We start from the raw sequence: 17045 nt of genomic DNA on the forward strand, positions 1-17045 counted from the left end.
TTTTCCGAGCGTCATTAAGGCATTACAAAGGATGCTTACACTGCACATAATTGTTAATAACCACATATAAACAGATATCAATCGCAATAAAAAACTATGCCATATGAGAGCATCAGTCACACGCATTGTACACTGAAATCCGGAACTCAACAGCAACACTATTAGTTATGCTAGAAGGAGCATAGTTCAAGCGAAGTGCTGGAACTATAAACAAACGAACTTCCAGTTGAAGGTGTAGTGTTTTCTAGAAACATCTTAGAAAAGGCAGAAAGAATTAAGAACGGACAAAACAAGGAATGCGAAAGTAAACTCAAAAAGACCTTTTTCGAATCGCTGTTTGGCCATGCTGGCGTTTTTCAGAAATGCTCTGCAGAAAGAAGTATCGTAGATGGCACATGGCACCAAATTCTCTTTGGGTAGTTTGTGGCTTCCGCAATAAGCTCCAGTTTTTCAGTTTTTCAAATGGGTGCCGCAAAAGAAAAGTGGAAAAAAAAAACGAGAAAAACAAACACTACTCATTCGATTGGCATGAGGAAATACATTTAAAAAATGGCGCCCATTGTTCAGTATACAATACTCCTCACAATGAAAATATCTGTGCTAGAATTCAATATAGCAGTATAACATTGTTGTCACGCTGAAGCAGGCCATCATTCAAACACATCATGGGATGCGAGTAGCAAAGCAACTAGCTCGCTTTCAAGAAGGTAGGAGTCAGTTTCGCCCTCAGCAGAAATGTAGAAATGGTGGGTGCATATCTTGCCGTGGACTGCCAAGGTCACAGCAGAAATTTTTTTCCCCATTGTCAACACGTCTCAGCTCATTTACAAAAAAAAAAAAGTAACAAGATACCCGTGTCCTGGATAGTATCGCGATACATGCGATACACCGTGAAAGTATTTCACTACTGAGATACAAATACATTTTTAAAAGTGCCTCGATACAGCAATACAGACACTCAAAAGTATTTCTTAAATACTATTGCGATACTACCCAGCCCTGTGTGTGCCCCACTTGTAGAAAACAAATATCAAATATTGACATGTTGATTAGCGCATGTGTGAAGTAGCCAAAGCAATTTCATTAGATCTAACAACCAGTGCATAAGTATTTCATGTAACACTCGTCTAGATGAAGAACATAAGGTCTTAGAGAAGACATGAATCATTCTGTGTTGTAACAAATGTGTACATGTGCATAGTTTTGATGAGTCAATATTTTCTATATATGTTCTTTCCTTTTCCAAATAAATTTCAGTTGTGAAATCAGCGCTGTGACCCTCTCTGACTGCTTCTAACCCGTTCCTTCGTAAAATATTCTACAGTGAACACTCACCAATTTGCCTAACTCACGATTCTGCATCTTTTATTTACCTATGGAGTCGGGGAAGCAGTTGCGGTCTGACAGGTTCCTTTTTTCCACCCCATATTCAAACATCAGCGCTTCAAACGCTACCGTAGCTTTTATTGCAGGTGTCTGAGTACTTTGATTGTGCTCCATGTGTCAGAACCCAGAGAAATAAAACACCAACAAGCATGTGTGCATTGTGTAAAAAAAAGAGAGTGAAAGAAAGGATAAAGTAAATTTTGCTGTACAGTTTCGTTGTCCCGACATTGTTGTTAGTTTTTGTCAAGACAAAGTCGCATAAAATACGTAAGTACTCCTTTTTGCTGAAAAGTATATTTTAGACATGTACAAATGAGACGGGGATGCAAATCATTAGTAAATACAGCAGTCTAGATCAAGGTAATCTAATCCAATCCTAAATGCCCTGCAGGCTATAGCCATTATAATGAACTAGAATGTGCGCCAGTAAGCCAACTGGCCGGGCTCTTGCATCCTTGTTTTATACGAATGCCACGAGATAGCGCCACCTTTACGTTTCATAGCAGCATTGGCTGCACTGTTGGACTATCGCAGGCTCCTTCAAACTTGCAGCTACAGTTGATTTTATTTGTGTGGTTGTGTTCTGGTTGTTCCAAAAACCAAACAGCCAACTTCCTCAGTGCCTGGGTCGCAAGTTTTGTTTTGACCAGATACACACATTTTTTCATATTTACCACATACACTCACAACGTTATGAGTGTGTGTGTAAAAATGTGTTCATTTGTTTTATATGAGTGCCTCTTATTTTAATTTTTTACTGCTAAAGTGTTATCTCCACCGCACATTTTCCAAGAAGACATTATGGTCATGGAGTTTGCTTTTATTCTATGTGAAAAACCTGGAAAAATCACTACATTTGAAAAAATTTAAATTGATAAACACCCTGTTGTGGCTTTGCTAGCAAGTATGTTAGGAAACAGACACATGTGCAGTATGGAAGTGTGCAATGTCACAGTCATGTATTGTCACGAAACGTCACATACCTACGCTTGAAATACTTTTCTGACCTTCCTAGTTTCAACAGATGTGTCGATGACAAATCACTTCTTTCCTAGGATGAAATGCTTTCAAGAGTCCTATCAGGACCCCTGCCTGTGATCTTTTTCAGGTATTTAATATGAACTCACATGCCCTAATGCTTGCATACTTACACAACAATCTGTCAAATTTTCCATACACTCTTAACAGCCTGTAAATTCACTCCTAATAATACCCCCTCCACTCTTCCAGTATAGGCCAAAAGGGTGATTATTTACAATACCATGCTTGTGGAACATTACTATCTATGAATCTTACAATTGTTTGGTGAAAAAAATTAGGGGACCCTCAAGGTTTGAGTAGAACACAACAGCGAAACCTAATCCTAGTGCATACTCCAACCACCTAGTGCATACGTTTTGCAGGGTAACATTGCTTGAAAAGTTCATACTGCAGATTATTACTACGTAATCAATGTTTAAAGTGGCTTGTGCTAGTAAGGGTTTCGCATATAGTTGCAGTCTGCGTAATTGATTTCTAAATGGTGGCTAAGCGAGCTTGTTGATACGTACACATAGTTACTTCGAAGAGCGCAGAGATGGGACACAGGATAGACCACGCAATACAGGTACTGTGTAGTATGCTTTAAACCACGAGCAACTATGTGCATGAAATGTTTTTAAACTTGATATGCACCCAGTACATGCTCCTAAGAGAATACTCCAGTAGCATTTGTGCCTTTTGTTTTTCGTGGCTGCTTTAAACAACGAAGTCATTATGATAATCACACGTTCTGATGGCCAGTAGCAATTCACATTTGTACCATGAAATACTGCGATATTACATATTGTATTGTGAAGCGTGTATACTAGATGCGTGTATTTGTAAAGCATGAAAATTATTTTTGAGCAGGCACGTGGCTTTGTGGTAGAATGCCTGCTTGCCACACAAGCAGCTTGGCTTCTATTCTCACTCAGACCTAGAAGGTTTTATTTGTTATTCTTTTTATTTCCATGTTTTTATATAATAGACCAGATGTAAAGTGTACATGGAGAATTTCATGCACGAAAAAAATGCCAACACTGCAGCTGTACAGGTGAAATCACACTTGTCCAGAGCAGCGGAGCGCATGGCTCTTGTTAGTGACGGCTTCTACGTCACCTTAGCTACATGCTTCTGTTCACGCTTAAATTATCGCACAAAGGCCTAGCACGCCGTATGCCATGTTAGATATTCATACGGCGTCAGCATTAACATGTTTCTGCAGAAAACAGCAACTGAAGCGGTCAGCTGGGTGTTTTAGACAAGTGTGATTCGATCTCTAGAAATATTAAGTGATTTAACACTCCAAATTTAATTTTGTTGTGTTCAATTCAACAGTCATGATTTGCAAAACTGTATATGTTTTAAAAGTTTACTAATGTTTTAAAATGTTAAGTACACCAAAATAAAAGAAAACTTGTGCAACAGTATGATACACAGCATCGGTCCTGGCACATTAAAAGAAAAAAAGACTTGAGAAGTTGTGTGGCGCAGCTGGCTACTCAGCTCTAGGAATGTGCTTGTACCAATGAATACTTACCTTTCCTTAACGGTTCTGTGGATTTCGAGGGCCTGATTATTTCCTACGGCCAATCAATTTTTTTAATGTACATTTCTTTTATGTCACTGGAAAGCTCGTAATTCAGAATGTCTAATCACGCATTGGCAACACAAAAAAGGCAATGAAACAGTTTTCACCAAACGTTGTTGCTGATGGAGTCTTATATGGAACACATGTTGAAAACAGTGGCCTACAGCTGTTCACTGCATTGGTACCAAATTCTGCCATGACAGAGTGCATGAGCAAAGTGCTGGAGAGATGGTGTGTGCATGCACTGTGGTTTAATGCAGGTTTTTTTTGTTGCTGTGGAGGAAGCTCCACTGCTGAGCATTTCATTTCATTTCATTTCATTTTATTTCCTTAAAGACCCCTTGCGGGGCATTACATAAGGGGTGGGTACATAAAAATTGAGCAGAAAACAATCGTTTGTCCTGAAGTGAAAGATGATTAGTGATACTGGTTGTGAAGGTAGAAGTACAAGTAATGGCAGGAATGTCGCCTGAAAGGCCATTCCAGGCAACTGCTGTGCGAGGAAAATATGATGTTGAAAAAGTAACGGTGCGTGCACGTGGGCGTCCGACTTGAAGTGGATGATTAGTTCGTTGAGAGATGTACGCTGGGGGAACAAAATAAGGTGGCATGCGCATCGAGCTGTGAAAAAACTTATGAAATAACGAAAGACTGGCGATACGGCGGCGGAGGGAAAGGAGGGGCAGTTGAAGTTCTGCCTTTAGTGAAGATACGCTGACGTCATGGGAGTAAGAATTATTGATAAACCTAGCGGCACGGTTTTGAATACACTCAAGGGCGTCTTCAAGATAGGCCTGATGCGGGCTCCAGATTGGGGAAGCATATTCAAGTTTAGTTCTAACAAGGCTTTTGTAAGCTAATAATTTTACATTTGTAGGTGCGTTACGTAGATGACGTCGCAAGAATCCCAATGTTTTGTTTGCCGATGATATGACTTTCGTGATATGCAAACCCCATGAAAGATCGTTGCAGAGTGTGACCCCCAGATATTTAAAAGAATTAACAGTTTCAACTGGAATATTACTGATGGAGTATGGAAAAACAAGTGGAGAACGGCGGCGGGTGAAGGATAAGGCTTTGCATTTGTGAGGGTTAAGTTCCATTAGCCAATCATCGCACCATTGTTTTACATTGTTAAGATCACTCTGTAGAGCTAATTGATCAGAAGCGTTACAAACAGTGTGGTAAACAATACAATCGTCGGCAAACATTCGGATTTTACAGGATAAATGAGTTGGGAGATCGTTCATAAATATCAGGAATAAAATCGGGCCCAGAACCGACTCCTGCGGGACACCAGATGTTACCGGAAGTGAAGTAGAGGTAGCATTGTTAACAAAGACAGCTTGAGTGCGGTTACTTAAAAATTCACGGATCCACTTTAGGACGTCGGGGTGTAGGTTTAAGCGGGAAAGTTTCAACAGAAGGCGTTTATGTGGTACTTTATCGAATGCCTTCGCAAAGTCCAGGAATATGGCATCAGTCTGTACGTTAGAATCCAAGTTAATATTCAAGTCGTGCGAAAACATAGCCAGTTGAGTCTCGCACGACAAACCTTTACGAAAGCCATGCTGCGCGGAATTGAAAAAGTTATTTGAGTCTAGGAAGTCCATAATCCGGGTGTAGATGACATGTTCGATGATTTTGCATGGAATGCTCATCAATTTCTTGACCTTTTGATGGTTAATAGGATGAATGCATCCCACTTTTTCCTCAGTAGAACTTTCTCTGCCACATTATGTTGCCATCAGCACAATGCCTTTCAGTTGTGGTGTACCAGAAACATTAAGGAAACTGAAAAACTATATATTGCACATTTACAATGCATGGTATCAGTGATATGTTGAGTTTAAAATCTTTTATTCCGTTAATATTTTTTTTTCAGCCAGTGTCATATTGCGTACCAGGTAGCTAAAGTTTCAAATTTATGGTATTCTTCTGTCCAGATTTTTTAAAGAATTTTAGCATGCAACTATAGATTTTCTTTCTAAATTGCAAAAATTATATCTGTCTAATATCATTGTGGAAGTGCACTCGAATGAAAAATGAAGCAGTTCCTTGCATAGCCTAACAACATAGCATACATGCTTAACTGTTTTTTCATGTTTGATGGATGCCACAAAACAGCACATTCTTTGATATTTTTTATCATTATGAGGAGAGGCAATGAGACCGAAAGCTGTGGCAAAGACACTGTTGCTAAAATTTCGTGCCAAAGGAAAAATATGGCAAAATTGCTGCTTCACACAGCCAGGAAGCCAAAGAGAACACGAATTTTCAAGATCATCAAATCATGCAAGATATATGAGAAAAGCAAATATGTCACACCTGTATAGAGTTCACGAATGTGATGCAGCATTTGTTAACACACTTACAGCATTCAGTGCATTGACACCACGTCAACGCGCAGCTGCGACTTGACCTACTTGGCAGTGCTCCAATACCTGCGGCGAGAGAAACGCGCTGCGGTGCGTTCGCACGGATGTACCTATGGCGTTAAACACGTAAGTCAGAGATGCTTCGCATCTAAAAAGCCTTACATCGGTAGCGCTGACCCGACGAATGCAAAGAATAAATGTCGCGGTCCCATCAGGAATCGAACCCAAGCATTCTGCGCGGCACTCAAGCATATTCTACAACAAAGCCACGCCAGATCTCGGACCTACTTTTCAAATAGCTTAATACCTTAATATGGTCATGAAACGTTAATAGTGGTTGCAGTGGTGGCAATCCAGCTTTATAAACATTACATATGTACTCCTGTGATGCAGCTGTGATATCGGGTTGACGTCAATTGTAGCTAGGTGCCATGCACTGAAGTTGATTTATGCAGCAGCGTCCAGGGCTACCATCCTCACTAGCACCAGCACTTCATACCAGCTTATTGATTCTGGTGTTCCCAATGCTCAAGTTCATGTTTGCATCATTGCACAAGTGCAAACAACTGGTTATATAAACACTTAGAATTCTTCAATGTATGTCTGTGTGTGGAACATTTGGACGTATATTTGGCATAATTTCATGACGTGCCGCTATAAAAAAATCACAACATGGTCACGCTAAGCATGCCTCTGCATGCTTCGCATAATGTCGATTCCGGAGCTACGTGGAATAAGCTGAATTTTTTAGAAATATCCTTGGGCAAGACGTACTTTCGGCACGAATCTTGACATAAGTATGTGTCAGTTTTTTACAAGAAAATGTAACTCTTAGAAATGCCGATTACTATATTTTTAATTGTATAGTCAGTGTACTTAACATTTCAAGCAGTGCTCTCTTTTATATTCATACAAAACACAGCTGTAGTGTATGGCTCGTAGTTGAGGAAAATGCTGGCAAAGCACAACTTGCACTTTTGCAGTTAAGACGACATAACTTAAGGGCCCACTGAGCGTTTGTGTTATGCATGGTGTACTACTAAGTTATTACCATTACTTCGTGCGATCAGGCTGATATTATGATCTGTGCATGATACAGCTCCTCAGCTGCACGATAGTGATTTGCATTGAAGAGCTGTTTTCTGGCACGACAGGCATGAGAATTTTGGGACAGGATGTAACAACGAGCACGTACGCTAAATCTGAGTGCGCCATCAATTCAGTCGATCTGTGTATAGGAGCGAAAATTTAGCCAGGTAATGGTAAAAGAGTGACGCATAGGGAAAAAAGGAGGAGCCCTCAAAAATGAGGGCGAGAGAAGTTCAGTGTGCGTGTGCCTCCTTCATTCTCTCTTTTCTTCTCTCTTTCTCTTTGAGAGCTCACCTTTTTTTTCTTGCTCTGTTTCCTGTTTTATCTTTCCTCTTTGTTTTCTTTTCTGCCTTTAGATGCATCACTTTCTACATTCTTTCCTTTCCAAGTGAAAATACTCCACGGTTTCAGTTCACTTTAACTGAAACCATGGCTGTATACAGCTGGGACTAAGTACAAGCCAACACATTAGCAACATGTTCCAGCTGGTCCCAGCATGAACCACTCGAGACTGAAAATGAAACCAGCTGGCCTGGAAATGGAATCAGCTGGAATCATTTGTTATCATGAAAGCAGTTGGTGTGAATTATTATTATTATTATTATTATTATTATTATTATTATTATTATTATTATTATTATTATTATTATTATTATTATTATTATTATTATTATTATTATTATTATTATTATTATTATTATTATTATTATTATTATTATTATCTTCCTTATGGCCATTCTCTTCATCCCAGAATAGCTGTAGTGTAAGGCAAATGAGTGATAAGGGCTCATTGCCTTCATGATGGTTTTTTTTTTTGTACATCTAATGCTGACAACATTTACAGTTCATTGTATGCCAGTACAAGTTTCATTTCAAAAAGGCACAGGGTATTTCAAGCAGTGCAAACAACTAAAAAACAGTTTGTGTAAAGCACAGGACATATGCACAACCAAATATTGCTGTGTGCTGCATTGAAGTTTAAACGGGCTGGCACTCCCTTACCTCCTATTGCCTAGCACCTCTCTGCCAGAGGAGGACATGGCACTGCAATTTATAGAAAGGCATAAAGCTACTCTGAAAAGGTCTAACTTCTTTGCCTCATACTGCCATCACCTGATTTTTTGGAGATAAGGTAAGGTTGCATGAAAAACAGGTAGCCGTGCATCAGTCATTCCCTAATACGTACCTCCTTCAAAAATCCCAAACATCCCCGGGATGTCCTGAAATGACGAAAATATTCTTGTCCTGTAGGGTGTGCCACAAGACTGGCTGATATATCTGAGTCCATTAAATGCAGTTAAAATATGTAGGTCTTTGTAAGGACATTATAAATACTGCCTTGAACAGTGTAAGAGTGAAATACAGATTTAATGAGTAAACTGCAAATCAAGTGCAATGTTATCAATGCAATAATAATAATAATAATGAATGAATATATTAGTCACATGATTATAATAGTATTATGGGGTTTACACATACAAAGTAACTAATTGCAAGGATTAAAAGGGGGTGCACAGGAAGGCAATGAGGTATATTTATAACAAATTCAATCTAACGAATTCTCCTACTGAGTTGCAAACGAGAGCTGGTCTATTAACACTACAAGGTAGGGCAAAAATAGCAAAACTAAAGATTTTGTTTCAATTAATTCATAGTGACATAAACATCGACACGTCAAAAGTAATCTTTTTCTGTCATTTTAAGTTAACACCTTACAGGCACTAACAAACACATAATAAATACACTTTTAAATCAAGTTGTTATAAATATTCGTACTTCCCCCAAACCATAAAAGAATGTAAACCAAATAAGTCCTTTTGGTACTGATGCCTCATCTTTCACTGTGTCCTTAGATATGGTACAAGCATCACGCATAACCGAGAGGAAAGAAAACAAAGAAAGAAAGGCAGTATTTGCCGAACAGTATAATAGACAGCGCTTTCTTAAGAATTACATAGAAACTGCAGTTGGGTAAAGATAACTAGATGGCGCTGTACCCCTACTCTCAGATTGGCTGCATGGGGGGCTGTGCCTGGATATGCATAGAATGAGCGGATCTCTCAGTGTCCTTTATAGTCACCACACGTAGTGGATCGTTGGTGGGGCATAAACGAAGCAGAGTGGCGGGCACGTTAAAGACGCTTGCGCTCGGCTTCTTTGGCACGCGTCTCATCGGTGTTACCCATGCGTCATCTGCATTCTCGAATGCGATCGAACGCATAGACGCATGCATGGACGGACGCCTCATCCCACTCATCATCGATCACTCCATGAATATGCTGTGATTTTTTAAAATTTTCTTTTGTTCTTCTGGGATTAAGAAAATTTATTATTATTTTCACTCGGTTTAACTTGCACATATGTTGTAATACCACTTCTAATATTATATTCTAACAAAGCTTATTCAGCAGCTAAGTACCTCTATATCACCCTACATTTCATACAACACTACGCAGTATAGATTTAAAACTACGCTTCAAAGTTAGACTCCACTTATTTACTCATAAATTGTGCCATTCTCTTGATGGAGTGATTCATAGACTGAATTATTTTAGAATTTTCTAACACATTTGACAAGGTCAGTCATAAAAATTTACTTTAAAATTAGGTCATCTGGACCTTGGCACTACCGAACAAAGTTTAGTACTTTAAATGCTTCGCATGAAATTGAACTCACTTTGTGCTCAGCTAAGCCCAGCTTTTTCTCATTTTAACTGCCAATGCCCCTTCCTTGCTATCATCTGAATTTCATCACGATTTGCTGATAATAGTGTTGTCATTTGTGAAATTACTAACAGAAACTATTTGTACCACATGTTATAGATATATTGCTAAAAAAATAGGCTGGAATTAATCTGAAACTCCCGCACTAACTATAAAGTTAGTGCGAAATAAATACCATATTCTTTCGTCACGATCGTAAAAATTCACGTGGCGGAGGCATACTCATCGCCACTAAAAAAGAACTATCATGCTCTCTAATAAACACATCTTCACAACTAGAATCATTATGGGTAATATGCCGTGCCCCTCCCGAAGCAATAATACTTGGCGTATGCTATAGGCCCCCTCGAACTGACCCAGACTTCCCCCGCAAACTTAACGAAATCTTATCCCAGCTAACTAATAAACACCCTAACGCATGTGTTCTGCTTTATGGGGATTTTAACTTTCCCTCCATTAATTGGCTCAATCAGGTTTCACCAACCTCGGGAAAAACTGAAGCAAGAGAATTTGTCGATGTTTGCCTCAACTTTAACCTCATCCAACAGGTAACCGAACTAACGCACGTCACTAGTGAATCCTCAAACATTTTAGACCTGATATTAACAAATAGCCCCGAAAGCTTAAAATCTATTGCATACTTACGTGAAATCAGCGATCACAAAGTCATCTATACCATATTTAACTTCACCCCAAAAATACGCTCTATTTTCCGCAAAACGATTCACTTGTATGATAAGGGTAATTATGAATTAATTAATCGTGAATTACGAGATTTCCTACCATACTTCGAACTCAATCTCGGTTCCTGTTCTCTCAATGACAGCTGGCTAATGCTTAAGGACAAGATAACTGACTTGACTAATAAATTCATCCCCACAGTGAGCTTTACTGCCAATAAAAATAAACCATAGTTTTCCAAAAGTTTGAAAACACTTGAAAATAAAAAAAGCGCCTCTTCCGAGCTGCGAAGTTTAATGGTAATGCGTGCGCAAGGGGCAAGTACTATGCTGCGGAAGATGCTTATTATCCTGAAATTAGAAAACCGAAACAGACATTCTATCACAATGATTTAACTAAAATTCTGAAATCTAACCCTAGGAAATTCTCGGAAATCATAAACCTGCAACTAACACGAGACATCACGCTTACAAACGATAAAAATGAAGACGTAAGCGACACTGTTTGTGCCAATATCTTTAACACCGCGTTCTCATCAGTGTTCGCTAAAGAAGCCAACGTACCGTTTCTTACGCCACCTGCTACGACATTACCAGCGATGGACCCTGTTGTGTTATCCATTAGTGGCATTTCATCACTCATTGACAAATTAAAACTTTCATCATCAGCTGGCATAGACAATATTAACTCTAAATTGTTAAAAAATACTAAGGAAATTATTGCAGTGTACTTTTCAATGATGTTCTCATTGTCACTCGAAACAGGAATTTTACCAGACGACTGGATGGAGGGAAAGGTCATTCCAGTCCACAAATCAGGTAACAGACAGTCCCCCCTAAATTATTGACCCATCTCTCTAACAAGCGTCCCCTGCAAAATCATGGAACATATCATATAATTACACATCATGAACTTTCTTGACACCAACAATTTTTTTCATTTCTCCCAGCACGGATTTCGTAAATCATTATCCAGTGAATCCCAACTTGCTATATTTATTCATGATATACACTCTTCTCTCGACCATCACTTTCAGACCGATTAAATCTTTCTCGACTTCGCAAAAGCCTTTGATAAGGTACCGCACAAACGCCTACTGTTAAAACTTTCCCAGCTGAACCTGCACTCCAACATTCTTGCATGGACCACACAATTTCTTACTAACCGCTCTCAGTTCGTCTTCATTAAACATACCCGTTCTAGCTCCCTCCCAGTAACATCCGGCGTCCCCCAAGGATCTGTACTCGCACCCCTCTTGTACCTAATATATATTAATGATCTTTCTGTTCATTTATCTTCCCATATCTGTTTATTTGCCGACGACTGTGTCATCTATCGCACAGTTACTAACATTTCTGATCAAACTACACTCCAACAGGATCTAGATCTCGTGCAACAGTGGTGTGATCTTTAGTTAATGAAGCTTAACCCTACTAAATGCAAACTCGCCTCGTTTCAACGCCAGCGTAATCCTTTATCATTCTCATACCTTATCTCTAATTCCGCTATCGAACAAGTTCAGTCATAAATACCTAGGCGTCACCTTAACATCTGACCTTTCCTGGAACACTCACATAAACAACATCATATCATCCGCGAACAGACCCCTCGGTTTCCTAAAGCGTCATTTGCGTCAGGCACCACTAGACATAAAACGTCTGGCTTACAAATCGCTCATCAGACCTAAACTAGAATATGCAGCGCCCATCTGGAGCCCGCACCAGATATACCTGATAAACGAAATAGAATCTGTACAAAATCGTGCCACTAGGTTCATTCCACTCTTCATATTCATACGAAATAAGCATATCATCCCTAAAACATGACATTGATATTGATAATCTTTCTGTGCATCACCGCATCGCCAGCCTCTGTTTTGTTTCACAAGTTCTTTCACAGTTCCCTCAATCAAGCACCTTACATTATCCCACCAACGCGCATATCTCACCGCACAACCCATTCTTATTCAATCGCACGCGCTCGCACTACTACTTTTGCTGCCTCATTTTTTCTTCGCACAGCAGTGGACTGGAATGGCATTCCCCATGACATTGCAGCCATCACGTGTTCATCAACGTTTGCGCAAAACATAAATACATATTGTTTGTCAGAAGATCACTCCCTGTAACCTCCATTTGTTTACCCACCCCTTATGTAATACCCCCTCACCGGGGTCTTTAAGATAATAAAGTGAAGTGAAGTGAAAGTTAGCAATGCTAACCATATGCTTGGCTTGTGCCAGAAATGTCGCACCACTCCTTCTTTTCTTAATGTTAACGTACAATCAAACCAAAACATGTGCACGCATGTGCCTTTAACACATTTTGTAAACAAATTTGTTCAATGCCTATGAACAAGCCTTACCAATGCCTTTTAGCCTGTTTGACACTTCAGGGCCTTCGATGCACTGTAAGGGCACAAGAAAACTTGTGGGTCTTAAAAGTGACTTGTTTCAAGACTTTGCAATATGATGGTTGATTAAAAGTGATAAAATACTGAAGTTGATAAATGAGTTAGTTGTGGTGTCTTGTATAATAATATGCATACTCTGTGAAAAAGAAGCAAGCATGCAAATTACTAAATTCATGATGAAAACATAATGACATCAGTGCAAGATTAGTTGTTGTGGTAACTTACCTGCAGTTTGATCGTAATTATGGAATATGAATGTTTAACTATCTTGAGTTTTAATGAACTGCATTTAGTTTGTGAATAACAGTATGCTAAAGAGCATGTAAATATTTTTGTTTGGTCGTGCAACAACAGCGTTAGGAAATATTTTTAAAGAATGAGTGGTAAAAAATTTGTGGCACAAGCCAAGAACATTATTAGCATTGCTCATTTTGTAGCCAGCCTGGACATTCGAGAATAATTTAACAGACATCTGCCCAGCCAAGTATTTAAAATTACCAAGGATGTTTCAAGGGACGACTACATAATAATTGCACCTGCATGCATGAGCTCGTGTCTCTCAAGTTTCATGCATGTGCTTCGTCATGGCAGAGCATGGTGCAAATATACCCAATGGTTGTTGGCCACTGTTTGGTACACAAGTTATGCAGAAAAACGGATTTGAAATAAAATTTAACACAAAATGTTTCATTGCTATTTCCCAGTTGATGTATTATTTCCATTGCAATATAAAAACAAGTACATCAAATACTGGCTGTATCTCCCTTTGCAGCTATGATAAGGACTCTTAGAAATCTTAAAAGTAGGAATCGAGTATCTGGCAAAAACATCAAGCCCTTAAAATCTACAGAAGTGTTAAGAAAGGGTAAGTGACAATTGTATAGGTAGCAAAATCACTTTCCTAGAGCGAAGCAGCCAGCTGCACTAGATAGGCTGTCATGTTTAATGCGTATAACCTGCCAGGGATGAAATTTATGATACTTTTACACATTTTCTCTTTATTTCAGTGCACTTAACATTTTAAATTTTATTAAACTAGTAAAAAATGTTTAGTTCTACAAATAATGGCGACTGAATCAAATAGAACAGTATTCAACTTGGTATTGGAAATCGTAGAATATTTTGCACACCCTTCGAATTTGGCAGTTGCAGAATTTCCCTGGGACACATGCTTCTCCATATGGGCTTTACATGTTTTCTAGAGAAAGCTTCTGGGCCATCATCATGAAATAATTTTTTTAATTAAGCCATCATAGCAAGTGTTATACTTGTACTTCATTTGTTTTTTGCAAAGCGGTTGTAGGGTTCACATATCTCCATTTTCAAGAAATATGAAGTGAATGAACGAAAGTATAGTTAGGCAGCTAACTGAATGATATAATGACCCGTATGGACTATGACCACTGGAAGGGTGGAGCGTGTGTTGTTACACGTGGACTTACAGGCTGTTGAGGGTGGATAGACAAATATGGCTGATTGTGTGTAAGTATTAGGGCATGTCAGTTCAGATTAAATACCGGACAAAAATTACAGGCAGCAGTCCTGATAGATGTGAACTGTTGGAAGCAGTTCAAGCTGGAAAAGAAGTGGTGTATTTAATTGTGACACATTTGTTGAAACTTTGAAAACCAGGAAAATTTCTCGAGCAGGCAATGTTAAGTGATGTTTTTGATGACTGTGACATTGCACACGGTCACTCTTCACATGTGTCTGTTTCCTTATATATTTTCTACCAAAGCCACAAACAAAGATAGATGGCAGTTAACTCGCGTCCTGTTCCCTGTCTTATGCAAGTGTCATTCTGCACTTTATTACCTTAGAAGTACTTGCTGCTAGGCAGGTTGGTATAACGTTATTATAAAAAATTCTAGACGATGCGATTGTGTGGTGCAGTGTAAATATTTTTTGTAGTTCAGCTGCGACTGACACTCTTTTTCTGTGCTTTTTCATTTTTCCAGTGGTGCTTAGGTATCTATAATTTTACCCCCTAGCTTAATTACCTCCCTGAAGCTATGCATCATCTTGCCCATTAACAACCATTGTTAAACTATTGTATGTGGCATTGTTGATGCAAAATGACCTTAGAGTGTATGCTAAAGCTCCTGCAGGATCACCGGCTGAATGTGACAACCAGTTCACCATTTATAGGACCCGAAGTATTGACATTTTCAATATATCTGTTTGCACAGTGCTTCAATGGAGTCATGCAAGCTTAAAATATGGTGCTCCCACAGAAAAATTTTTCTTCCTGTGCTGTGACCAATGGGAAAACTATGTAGACAATAATGAAAAGAGATCACAACCAGGCTTAGCTGTGTGATGTCTGCCTCAATAAAAATGTAATAAATTAATGCAAGTGTGCTTATATCACCATGGTGTTGCCAGTTTATTGCTACATTTGATATGAACCTCTGCTCGCTCCACCATGGTGTTCCTAAGGGTGTACACAGTTTTAACTCCGAGACAACATTGCCAGAACTGATTCCACTGTCACAATCTTGAACAGGCGTGCGACAAGCATGTGCCAGTGCAGAGAACACAAGAGACGTGGTCACTGCTTGCATGTTCAAGGTCGTATGCATGCACACCGGACTATGATTTTGCAGTGTCTTACATTTTGAGTGGAGTATACATCGTGATGGCGGGAGCCATTTCTGTGGTCACCAGCTAGACTGTCACAATGTGCATATTGTTGCTTCAGATAACTGTTTAGGACAAAAAAAGGGCACCGTAGAAAAAAATATTTTTAGGCTAATGTAAGGGCTTGTGGTGAGGAGACTCTCAAAAGGCATATGGTGTGTCATCTTGCAATAGAGAAGCAACATTTATACCTAGTTTATGGTTGTAGGAGTCTGCTAAACATTGGCCATACAAGCTTGTGGCTAGAGAAGGATGATGTCCAGAAGATGCCCTCCTGAAATGTTAACTTGCACCGTCTTCCTTTGCCCTTCTTGGTGCACTGGAATTTTTGCCCTATAGGTACTAATTCCTTTAGTGGGTACTCTTGAAGGGCTTCTGAATAAGCTCACTCTTACCACCTGCTTTACCCAAGGGCAAATCCTACTGTTGGAACTTGTTTGCTTGGCAGAAATTTTTAACAGGAAAAGAAGCTTCACTCGTTACACAAATAAAGCTACAGTATTGCAAGATTACCATGATGTTATGTACACAGACCTCCCACATACAACTAACTAAAATCTCACCACTTACCTCTATGGTGAGCCTGATTATGCCTTAAGACAGCATGTAAGTTTCTTGATCCTATACATTTTAATCAGTTCATGAACCTTGAAAAAACAAGATCATCACGTGCAGTCCGTAAAACCAGTGCTTATGAACTGCAATGATGCCATCGAAAGCATCAGCGAAAGTAAATTCACCCTGCTGGAAAGCAAATTCTGCATGAAGCCTGTAAATGTACTGTTAACAAAGTCTTCTCGACAACTTCATTATGTCTATTTCTGCAATTTGCATAATCCTGTTTGATACATACCTTGCTGTTCACCCTATACTTATTGACCTCTGAGTGTTACTCAAGTGACCATGCTCATTTAACATACCTGCAAGCCTCAGTGCTAACCTAATGAAATTGGAGACTTTAATAAAGTAATGCTCTTTAATGCTCACCCCTTCAAAAAAAGTTTTTAGCATCCCCTGAAAACCCATTCTTTAAAAATTTGATCATTAGAGATGCGATGTATCTCCACACCTGATGACAGACATTTGTCCAATTACAGCCACATTATAACAACAAGCAGCCTTTG

The 17045-nt window shown here is 39.2% G+C and overlaps 1 long non-coding RNA gene across 1 annotated transcript in view; it reads right to left on the minus strand.

Moving 5' to 3' along the window:
• LOC119167756 (uncharacterized) overlaps positions 1 to 17045 on the minus strand; it is a 32248-nt gene that overhangs the window by 1525 nt on the left and 13678 nt on the right. The window lies entirely within an intron of this gene.

The sequence above is a fragment of the Rhipicephalus microplus genome, chromosome 6, assembly GCF_043290135.1.
Source record: "Rhipicephalus microplus isolate Deutch F79 chromosome 6, USDA_Rmic, whole genome shotgun sequence".
Taxonomy (NCBI): Eukaryota; Metazoa; Arthropoda; class Arachnida; order Ixodida; family Ixodidae; genus Rhipicephalus; species Rhipicephalus microplus.